This window comes from Triturus cristatus, chromosome 2_1 (genome assembly GCF_964204655.1).
Source record: "Triturus cristatus chromosome 2_1, aTriCri1.1, whole genome shotgun sequence".
Lineage (NCBI taxonomy): Eukaryota > Metazoa > Chordata > Amphibia > Caudata > Salamandridae > Triturus > Triturus cristatus.
Genome location: NC_140581.1, coordinates 961349551 through 961361750, shown reverse-complemented (window position 1 = coordinate 961361750; position 12200 = coordinate 961349551).

Sequence of the window (12200 nt, the reverse complement as noted above, 5' to 3'; positions counted from 1 at the left end):
AATGGCAAAGTGCCCCGTAGTCTTTGGCCTTTGAAAGGCAGGTCGTTGGCAGTGAGAGTCAAGCATGACTACAGTTTCAATTCAGCTAAACGCAGCATGTGTTTCTCAGTTGTGTTGTATCGTGCATCAATAGCTGAGATTTACACTAATAGCTGTATAATACTTAAGGCCAACTTAATGTACTGTTTTTACACAGATAAAGATCTTTAAGGAGAACATATTTTAATAGTACTATAATTATGACATTTAACACAAATATTGTTGCTGTCATTCTGAAGTGTTATGTTGACACTATCCATTTACGTCATGCGCCCAGACTTTAGAAGAGCCAAAACATAACATTTATCGACTGCAAAATATCTCTGAAAGTTATCAGATTGTATAATCACAGTATGTATGCATGCAATACCATTTTATCACATGTAGATGCATCAATACGGCTACCTCAGAGCACTCTAGGCGGTGAAGGACTGACTACTCTACTCATAACAGGGCCGGCTTTAACGCTGGAGGCGCCCAGTGCGACAATCACCTTTGATGCCCCCACGTCCCATGGCCGCCTCCTCAGATTCTTTCACTACCACTTGCAAAAGTGCCCCTCTTCTCTCCTATCATAAGATTTTGCCAAGCACAGCGCCCTCCTGAGGTCACAGCGCCCCCCTTCACAGGTCAGCTCCCAGTGCGGCCGCACCTGTCGCACTGCCCTAAAGCAGGCCCTGACTCATAATCATATGAAGGAGTTTTGTAATACAAATAATCGAGTATACTCTATAAGGTGAACTGGAAAGGAAGCATTTTCACGCATTTGCAGCATCCAAGAATACTGCGTAAGGGTCTCGTTTTTGCTCAGCTGGATTACGGCGCAACCCGACAGTTCTTCCCACCTAGCTCCGCTTGTGTTTCCCTACTGTATTTTGGGGTTTCGGATGACGGATTCTCATCCGGCTCGGCCATAGGAAACCTTTGACCTGACGGACCACGTGCATCAGCGCTGGCAGGTCATAATGGCAGTCGCTCCACCCTAAGTAGGGCAGGCTGAGGGTCACTCGTTTTCCCTACCCAGGTCCTCCATTTATGGGATGTCGGTCCCAGATTTTTTTAAAAAAATCACAATGCCACTCCCATGGACATGGAGTTTTCTCCCTCTTTTGGAGTTTCTTTTCAGAAAACAAAATTATATGTAGAGCGGGTGCATTAAACATGGCCGCTGTTCACCTAAGCTCCTGTGCCTTTAGCAGAACCGGCCCAGTGAAAGCTTCACTGAAGGCACAGAGATGTCCGCCTGCCTGCCTAAAATGTATTATAAAATGGCAGGCAGTCCTCCACCAGGGGAGCGGGTGTCACAGCCTGTGCTCACCTGGCGAACTACCAGCTGTAGTCTAAACGACGCTCTGATTAACACAGGCACGTTGGTTAAGTCAAAGGTTAAATACATTGTTTAAGAACTGTTTACACTGACCAGCAACATGCTGGCACATATATTATTTACATGGCGGGAGCAGGCCAGATGGCATCCTTTCTGTTAGTAAACCTTCCTGTATCTGCATGGGAATACAGAACTCCCTGACCCCTCTTGTGACCACTCCATTCTTGGCTGATGGTCATGGATGCTTAACGGGTGCCGATTCTATATTCATTGAAGTACAAGATTCCAATTCACAAAGTCACCTGGGGCCATATTACTTTGTATTACAGAAGGGGCTGCAGATGCTTGTGCGGCCCTTCCTGTAATACCAATATTTCTGGTGCGCAAAAAGCGCTAGCGCTAACTTCCAGGAAGCGTTTCCTCATTTGCATGGGGGCACATCCCATGCAAATGAGGGCATCCCTTTGCCTCTGCACCAGTGTTGAATTACCGACATGGGGGCAGAGGCAAAGAAGCCCTCAGGTGCGCGCACTGACAGTGAGCCACCTAAAAGGTGGCTCACTGTCAATGAGCCCCCTGAAAGGAGCCCTCTGGAGGGTGGAATGGGGGTCCTGCGGACCCCCCAAACATCCCCATTAAAAGTGCAGGTGGGTTGCTGCCTGTACTGTGAAACACGGAGCGGCTACAAAGCAGCCCCTTCATATTTCACTTGAATGCCCTGCCCTAAAGGCAGCACGAGTTTGCGACTGCCCTGGGGGTAGCGCATTCTCCATAATGCGGTGCACTTTCCTTCATTGTGCTTGGCACACCTTTTTAAAGGTGCGTCCTGTGCAATGAAGGCAAATGCGCCGCATGTGTACTGCGGCCCCTGAATTGGTAAGTCTGACTTACTAGTCCAAATGGCTAGATTTACTAAGGCAAGGTATTCACGCATATCAATCATTTCACTGTTCCACTATATTACCACATTACACTGCAAATGCCTACCACGACCTTTACTCAGCCTCACAAACACTCTTCTTGATGGGCTAAAGGTGAGTGGTCGTGGCCCTCCGCCCATTGGGATGGGCTGTGGCTGGAGGGTTTAATGGATTGTGAGCACAGAACGAGGTACGTTTTTTCATTCAACTTTTTTGAATTTAGTGCTTTCATCAAAGTTCTAAACAACATTTTAAATACTCTTAGCTCAGGCTTCCACCCTGTACATCAGCTTCCCATACAAATCCTGCCCCTATCTGGCTTCCAGCCCTGCCCCTTTCATTGTGTTCCTCTTGTGGCAGCAGGTGGTAAGGGAGCCCTCAGTTCTAGACTATTAGTGCAGAAGAGGACTATTGTTAAGTGTTACCCTTTTTCTGCAGTGGTGTGGCCATTTTGGATCTCACAATGGGCAGTTTTTGTGAGATCTCACTCCCAACCTGGGTGGAGTCACTGTATAAAAGTGGACCCTGTCCAGGATCAAATTCTAGTCAACTCAAATAAAAATCTGAAGCAGCAGTTGCTGGAGAGGACCTTGGAGCCTTTCAATGGCATTGGTAACCTGGGGAAGACTTGATGTTGGGCGGACTTTAGAAGACACCAGAGCTCCTTCAAATAAGCAGCACCGTAGATTTTGGGATTCATCATTACTTAAAAAAAGCAAGATTTAAAAATGTATTGGTATATCCAGAACAATCTAACAGAGTTCTACCTCTGGTTAAAGTCTGTGAAAGTTCAATGAGACTTTTCTTCCAAAGAATGAATAATTGAAACGAGTATGACATGCATCTTAGAATTTGGAGCTATATTGGTGCATAATGTGCGACTTTATCCATGTTCAGAGCCTGATAAGAAGGCAACTATTCAAAGCCTGGTTGTGAGTTTTTAAAGAAGAAGACGTGTCAAAGGTTACCTGAGACATAGTGCTTGGTTATCCTTTGAGCTGATGAGCACCTCCAAAACAACTTGTTACTCTCTACTGATGAAGGAGAACTATACTGAAATGTGTCTAGAGATAAAACTAGCCAATCCCCAAGCACTCCACAGAAAATATTTTCTACGTTTAAAAAAAAGTCTACTTGGTGCTGTAATCACAAATAGTTGGACATCTTGAAATTGGTTTTGTTGCCATTTAATTCTTCATATAAATCAAAATTGCAGTACTTGATGTATAAGCTCTTTTCACCACTAGTCAGAATGTGTTTTGTTGTGTTTTCCAACTGACTTCCTCAGGGCTAGAAAAGGTAACATTGTATATTAGAAAATAAATGTCAATCTATGGGCCATCACCCTAGGTACCACAAGCTCAAAGATGCAAGTGTATTCTAGCACGGAACTATAAATATTATAAATTTGTGAGGTGAAATATGCATGCATTTAGATAGCAAATATATTCACCAGATATGATACAGTGCAAGTTCCCTATTCACCAATGCGACACTCCTGAGATAATGGCACCCGTTAATCATAATGTTTGCAAATTATGAATAACAATTTACAACAAATAAGTAGGCAACTACTCTTATAATCTAGGCCAGGTTCAGCACATAGTAATTTTAAACCAAGTCTGAACCCTAATGTCACCCTGCGATAAAGAGTTAGAAAGAGACTAACCAAATCAAAATATATTGATGGCGATCTCCTTGTGTTGTACATATTGCATATTTCAAAAATGAACAATATTGGATTGCTTGGCAACTTGAAAATAGGTAAATAATTTTTATGTATTAGCACATTGCATATTCTATGACTGTGTCACATCCAAGTTGGCCAATAACATTCCTTCCTCTCAAGCAATGTCCCTTAGAAGATTGAGGACATGTTTAGTGTCCCAAATAAAAGACGGGAGATTATAAGCATATGGTCATCATATTTTTCTGTTGGGCCCATTGATACCAGAAATGATAGACCTGCCCAGGGGCAAGAGGCCACTCATGTATTTTAGGGAGAATATATAAACAAGGATACCATGGTTTTACTATTTTTACAAACAAATACTCTTCATCTGAAAATAGCTCATTCTCGGATCATTGTTTCAACTCAGAATTCAATAAAGAACTAACAAACGGAATAGGGTTGTTTTCTAGTAGAGAATAGCACTGGGGATTGTTTATCTGCCTCTGTACTTCATTATCATAGTCTCTTCTATTCATAATGACTATGTTGCCACCCTTAACTGCTTCTCTAATTATCAACTATTTGTCATCCCATAATTGTTTAACTGCTGCACGTCCAGAGTTTGACAAGTTGTTTTTATAGTAGCTAGTAGGGGTACCTTTGTTAAATGTAGACCATCAGTCAATATCTGTACATATCGTTTTGAAGAATAAATCTAAGTCGTTGCCACTTGCCAGTTGAGTCCATCTGGACCTAGGTCGTAGACCACTATCAGTACTCTGATATATGTTAATTTCCAAATATGAAAAAAATGACATAACTGTAGGAGGATCATTCTCTGATTCCGTAATATATATCAATAATAGGGTATCCGGTGCATCCTGTATACTCAATTCAGGGTTGACAAAAATTTTATTTATGTGAAGAATTTACACTGAAATATTTTTGAAGTTTTAATTTGTGTATGAATCTGAAAACATCTATCTTTTCTTAGCATAGATTATATTTAGCAGTTGGACAAAAACTTAAACCTTTTTTAAGTACAGTAATCAGGTCTTTGGTAAGTGTTTTATCAGATAAATTTACAATCATCACATCTAAGTCTAGACTTCCCAGACTGGCATCATTTGTTTCTTCCTAGTCCAGGATCTGGTATCTCCCCTTGTTTCTCTCTTGGTAGCTTTCCTGCCTCATTTTCCCATGTCTTGTTTGTCTAAATTTTGGGCTCTCACTGTTGTGTTCATTTCTCTGTTCACAATTCTTTTTATCTGTAGTTCCACTAAAAACTCTTTCTGTCCCTAGTATTTGTTGAAGTATCTTTCTTTGGGTCAAATTGTCCTTCATTAACACTACTGGAAAGCATACTGGAGGAACATTTACTTTTATTTTCCAAAGGGAGCAATCTCTAACGTTGCTACCAGATTTGTTTTCTTAATAAAATGATCAAATTGTTTAGCAAAAAGTAAAGATAAGTCCATCCAAGTAAGACTTCTTATCTCTTTTAAGCTTTCTGTTTTTCTCAATTTATTATTATGTTGGTATGTAGACAGAATTTCATTCAGGATATCATACATTTTCATTGTTATTTCTGGAAGATTCATTTCCCTAATTGTATTCTTAAAATCTTTCGTTTATGATTGCAGTTTAGCTACTTTTCTGTCTGCATGGGTAATCAAAATATCCATCAAGTTAATTGAAATTGTGGTTAATTCTTGTTCCGATCGTATTAATAGATCTATATCAAGATCAACATGTGGGAATAATATGAGGTCTGAGTCCTCTAGGAATTCTTTTAAGCTTTACGTATTGTTTGAAATTTATAGAGTCCCATCATTTAGATAATTCACTAATTCTCAATTTCTCTTTGAGGCCTTCTTTCTTAGCACTACTTTGTACTGTGACATTACCAGGACCAAGGTTATAAACAGTTCCTCTGCTATCTCTTCTACATGCTCAAAACAAGCCATATTACTAACAATTAGTAAACAGCTGGTTGGTGCAGCTGTCCCAAATTAGCATACACACAGATTGGTGGCTAGGAGTTTGGCACGCAGTAACCCAAATTTCACACATTTCAAACACAACAACTTGATTATAACTCAATATAATCAATTTAAAGAATATTATAATAATACTAGGTAGGTGCTTCAGGGGAGGAAATAACACCCAGAGCTCCTCAAAGCAGACAAATGACCATAGAAAACAAGCCAATCACTGTCCAATCAACAGAAATTAATTTCCAAGTTTTAAGAAAAAAAGCCTTCTTGATGCTGTAATCACAAATAGTTGGACATCTTGAAATTGGTCTTGTTGGTATTTACTTTTTCACATAAATCAAAATTCCAGTCCTTAATGTATAAGTTCTTTCACAACACCAGCCAACACATATTTCGTCAACGGACAATTCTTTTCCAACGGACTTCCTAAGTGCTAGAAAAGGTAACGTGTTTTCAGACCAGAGGCCATCACCCAAGGTACTTCGAGCCCAAAAATGCAAGCATATTCCAGTGAGTAACTGTTAACATTATATATTGGTGAGGTGAAATATTCATGCATTTAGATCTTAAATATAATCACCAGGTATGATACAGTGCCAGTTCTTTATCCTCCTATGCGACACACCAGAGATAATGATGTGGGCAAAATATTGAACCACAATAAATAGCAGAACACACAATGTTTCTCACCTATTCAAATAGTCAAATCCAAGTTACTATTTTCAGAAGGTTAGTGAGACCAATTCCTCATATTCTGAAAAACAATATCACAAGAAATAAGTAGGCAACAACTATTGTTACATCACAAATAATATACCATAAAAAGTCTATTTGTTTAGAGGTAACAATTCAACCTCTAGTTAAGCACCCTGCTGGCAAAAGAAAAGAAAAGTTTTTTTCTTTTTTTGTTAGACCATCACCCACTCTAGTAGTGGCATGCTTTATCATCGGGGTTCATCCTGGTGCCTAAAGACCAGGATGGGCTGACCATTTTCCAGAGAGTACTTTGGGATATTGTTCCTGACCAGGTCCTAATTATTAAAATTAACCGACTGGAGTCTCTTGGAGATGTGGTCCTGTAAGTAGGTGGAAATACTGTCATACTTCCCTTAACACATGTGTGACCACAGGGGTATGGCTCCCTCTTCTCTGCATGTGGCCTTAAGAGATCCCCAATTGGTAATCAAGACTCAATGGGAGATTTTTTTAGATGAGTGGTAACTCAACTATGCATGCTTGTATATGTTGCATGGAATGCGTGATTGGGGCAACACAACCAGTATGTCCCGAGGAAAGCCTTGGGCACAAATGGCCTTCAATATGGCATCTGAAACATGATGAGTATAGGGTATCAGAACCATTTTATCCTAATCCCATTTATATAATCATTGTTACCATTACCCAAACACCACGTATAAAGGGACACCTTGGCTGTTTGAGCTATTGTTATTAATTAGGACCCAGGGAGTAACAATATCCAAAGTGCTCCTTGGACTATGGTTGAGAGCATCCTGGTTTTTAGTGACCAGGATGAGATCCAATCATGAAATGAAAATTAAATTCATAGAGCGTTCTAATACCCTGGAGTGTCTAGGCACTGTAGCTCTGGGAAACAGATCACATCCTAAACAGACAACTTAAAGATGAGAAAGGAACAGAGGTCTAACTGTTGAAAAGCCATGTTTTAAGAGCTTTCCGGGAATAAAACAGTTCAGTTTCTTTTCTTAAGATCTGATGAAGTATGCCACTACTAGAGTGGGTGAGGGTTTAACAAAAAAAGAAAAAACATTTATTTTCTTGTGCCAGCAAGGTGCTTAACTAGAGGTTAAATCTTAACCTGTAAACAAATAGACTAGGTATAAGATATTTTTTGTGATGTGAGTTTGACCAGGGAGAGTGTACCCCATTCCTTCTGAATTGAAAAAGTCTCTTTTCCCGTCAGGATAGTTTTTTTTTTTAACGCCCCCATGCAATGTTTGGTTTTATAGAACTACTACTGTTATCCAGGCCAAATGCAGCGCATAGTAATTTTAAAACATGTCTGAACCGTAAAGTCACTTTGTGACAAAGGGTTAGTAAGAGTCTCATCAAATCAAAATGTATCGAGGACAATCTCCTTGTGTTATATGTATCACATACTTCTAAAATGAACAATATTTGATTACTTGGCAACTTGAAAATCTCAGTATAGAAAAGATGCTGGGATGGGATAAGTCACATCCTCCACAAGCCCGCGTCAAATACCACCAGGCAAGCCCTGACCTGGAACCCTCAAGGAAAAAGGAACAGAGGAAGGCCAAGAAACTCATGAAACTGAGGTCTTGAGCCTGACTGCAAGTGGATTGGCTAAACCTGGAGTCGGATTGAAAGTAAAGCCTAAAATAGAGATAGCTGGAGAATTGTGTTTGATGATGTTAGAAATGGGATTTCTGGTTGGCTAGGGTATGTGCCTAAGCCAGATAGAAACCCCCACTCTTGTCAGGGCAAGAGAGTTACACACTGAAGATAACCCCTGCTTTGTAGCTTGGCACGAGCAGTCAGGCTTATCCCAGAGGCAATGTGTGAAGCATTTGCGCAACACACTCTCAAAGCAACGACACACTAGGCACACCACAAAAGTAAATGCCACACATGGTTATATAAAAAATAGCCTTTGTGTTATCCATAAACACATCAGAGCGTAATTATAAATGTACACTGTGCCACCTGGCACTAGGTAATACTTAACAGGGGATTATATACAGGGCAGGGCCAATTGCGTCACTGTCAGAACCATTAGAACAGGTAAGTAATAAAACAACCAGTAACTACTGGTAAGGTACTTAGCACCAACACATTATGTATCAGTCACGTCCCAATAAAACAACCAGTAACTACTAGTAACATTGCATCTTGCATGAACATGATAGGCAAACATCCTAATCATCAGCATAGCACATAAGCGCATACATTAATAGCTGTGCACCTCCTACGACACATCCTGCCCCTCAGAGGCAACTGCCGCACTCCTAGGCCAATATGAGCAGGGCACTACAGTAGGGAAATCTCCTGCTCCCAGGCGTCCCTGGAGCACCCCAAGACGTAGTGCTGGTAATCTGTAGGAGGCACAAATCACCTCCCTCCCAGTGTTACCGTCCACAAGTCAGTGCTTCCTCCAGCGGGGGCCCTGCCCTGGGCTCGCCCCGTAACGCCCTATTAGGGCCAGATTGCCCCGGATACCACTCCCATGTGCAGCTAGGAAAATGGAGGGAGAATAGTCGGTGCGACTTAGGCACCCACATGAGACTTGCCCATAGCCCTCCCGAGGCTGGAAAACCACAGCGTGGCCCGGGACAATAGGCACTTTGGTCCCCACGGAACTCACCCGGTCTCCTCTTCCGGGCGAAGGTGACCTGCTCTTGGCAACTAGACGCTAAGTTTGCAAAAGGGAGCCCTCGAGGATCCGGTCCTCCCTCTGGCTGCCTGATGAGCCTGCGAGGCTCCGTCCCTCACTTGCTCTCCGACAGGCTCAGGCAGCATGGGGGCCTCTCCTTGTGAGCATGGGAGCCCCGCCCACAACCAGGCTGTATCTCCGCCTGACTTCTTCTGCCCGGGCACACCCTATGTCAGGCTTTCCTCGCCTGACTTCCTGTTTCCTGACACCGGCTCAGGACAGGGAAATCGACAGCACTGGGGAATAAATGTAGAGGCAGCTCTCCCCACGCTGTGGAACTGAGTGGCAGTTTTCCACACGCAGCGGAATGAAACCCACACAAAGGCTTGGGGGAACACGCTGGGCTCTCCTCGTCCTCACGAGAGCCCTGCCCACAACCAGGCTGCTTCTGCCTGGCTTCCTGTGTACCGTGGGGCTGCTCTCGCCGCGTTCTTTGTGAGATCCCCCCTCCTCAGGTTCAGACGGCCAAAAGTGAGGCACCCACCACACGCTTCTGGTTTGCTGGTGCGGCCCTTTAGAGCAAGGGCCTTCTGTCCTCTTAAGGTAGGGGCAGAAATCCAGCGCCCACCATGCGCTGATTCCATGGGCACAAGGGCATAGCTGGGCCCAGGCAGGCCAGCTCACAGGGCCCTCTAGCAGAGAGGAAATTCCTTGTGGTGGTTCCTCCTGGCGCCCAGCAGTCCAAGTAAGCACACGAAGCAAACCGGCATGGGGTCAGAGCCTCAATATTTATATCAGCCATGTCTTTCTTCTGCCCCGGCACAGGGCTTGGGGATCCAGTCAAAACCAGTTCTGGGGGGCATTTAACATTTTATTTACAGTGCACAACAGTCCCCTTTGACATTGCAGGTCTTGGCCCCAGACACACCACAGGGGTGCGTAGCCAGCATTGTCCCAGGCAGGCACAGACCTATTCAGGGTCAGGGGCTACTCCTCGCACTACTTCAAATGCAGATCTGTCTATTTAGCCTAGCACTGACTCACCCAGCCCCTCTGGAGCCACTGCACCCACCCAGCCCCTCTGGAGCCACTGCACCCCACCAGCCCCAGTCACTCCAGATCAGACATGCAATACACATCAGGCATGCACAAAGACACAGAGCACACAGAAATGCCCACTTCTAAAAGTGCATTTCTAAAATAGTGATTATAAATCTGCACACACCATTACGCAGCATTTACTACCACTGTTCCAAACATACCAAACTTGAATCCGCTAGTCCTCACAGATCAGGAATTACTACTGAACAACTTATCAGGGAATCCCCAATGCATTCTTATGAAAGGGCAGCCTCACAGTAGTGAGAAACCAAAATGACTGTTAGTCACCACCAGGACATGCCACACAGTTAAGGCACATGTCCTACCTTTTACCTACATTGCACCCTGCCCATAGGGCTAGCTAGGGCCTACCTTAGGGGTGACTGATATGTAGTAAAAGGGGAGTCACAGACATGGCACCCAGATTATGTTCCACATTACAGCTGTAGTAAACTGCACGCGCAGGCCCAGCAATAGCAGAGGCCGGAGACAGGTTTGAAAGGCTACTTTGGTGGGTGGCGCAATCAGCGCTGCAAGCTCACCAGTAGCATTTAATTTACTGGCCCCTGGTATATGAGATACCACATTACTGGGGACTGACAGGTAAATTAGATCAGCCAAACAGGTGTAGTCCAATCTTACCACGTTTTACCATAGAGAGCACATGCACTTTACACTGGACAGCAGTGATAAGGTGCCCAGAGTCCTAAAACCAGCAACACCATTTCCGAAAAAAGACTAGGAGGAAGGCAAAAAGTTCAGGGTTGCCCCTACAAAAAGGGCCATACCCCAGATGGGACAGCAGGCACACGGAAGGAGAGATACACATCACTGGCTGCACAAACGGTGGTGAAAACTAATGAGTTTTATGTAGTAAGTGTTAAGTTGAACCACATTTACCAGAATGCATCTGAGAGATTTAAGTGCTGAGATGTCAATTAGTGTGCTCCCTTCCCCCTTTGATTGATATGGCTCCTTTTAGCTGATGAGCTGACCAGCTCTGGTTGATGCACCTACACTCACTGAGTGGTACATAGGCCTGAGAAGACTGTGAGCAGAATTTCTAGCACCTCTGGAACGTGTTACTCTCTATTGATGAAGGGCAACTATCCTGAAACACATCAAGAGATACACAGGATTGGCTGCACCAACAATGGTGAGAACTAAAAATGTTTACTCAAGTAAATGTTACCATGAACCACTTTTTCCATAATGCATCTGAGCGAACTGAGTGTTGGGACGTCAGACAGTGTATTCTCTTTCTCCTTTGAAGATAAAAAGACAGTTGAAGTCTAAAAAAGGGGGCATGGAGGAAAAGAAAGAAAGGTCGGTAAGACCAAAGAACGGCACAAGTAAAACACAAGGAGAAAGAACTGATAAATAAACTACTTCAGGTGAAGGCCAAGAAAATGTATGTTAAAAATGATGAACAAAGGTGAAAACCAAGGAAAAAAGGTATTAGAAAATGTACAATTCGGAACCAGTAAAGCCGATGTGGGGAATAGAAGATTGGACAGATTGATGGGAATGTGTGCGCAGAACAAGATATGTTTTCTTCATTTAACTTTATTGAAGTTAGTACTTTCACCAAAGTTCAGAACACAATTTTAAATACAGACTTTCTGGACTCTTAACCAACTGCTATTGTAGAGATTACATTCAGTCTCCATTTTAGCTTTCCTTTTTAGGTCGAGCCTATAGCGGCAGAGCTCATGCGCTGCCCGCTTTGCGAGGCATGCAGTATTCAGTATGGCGTGGAAGCTTTGTGGAA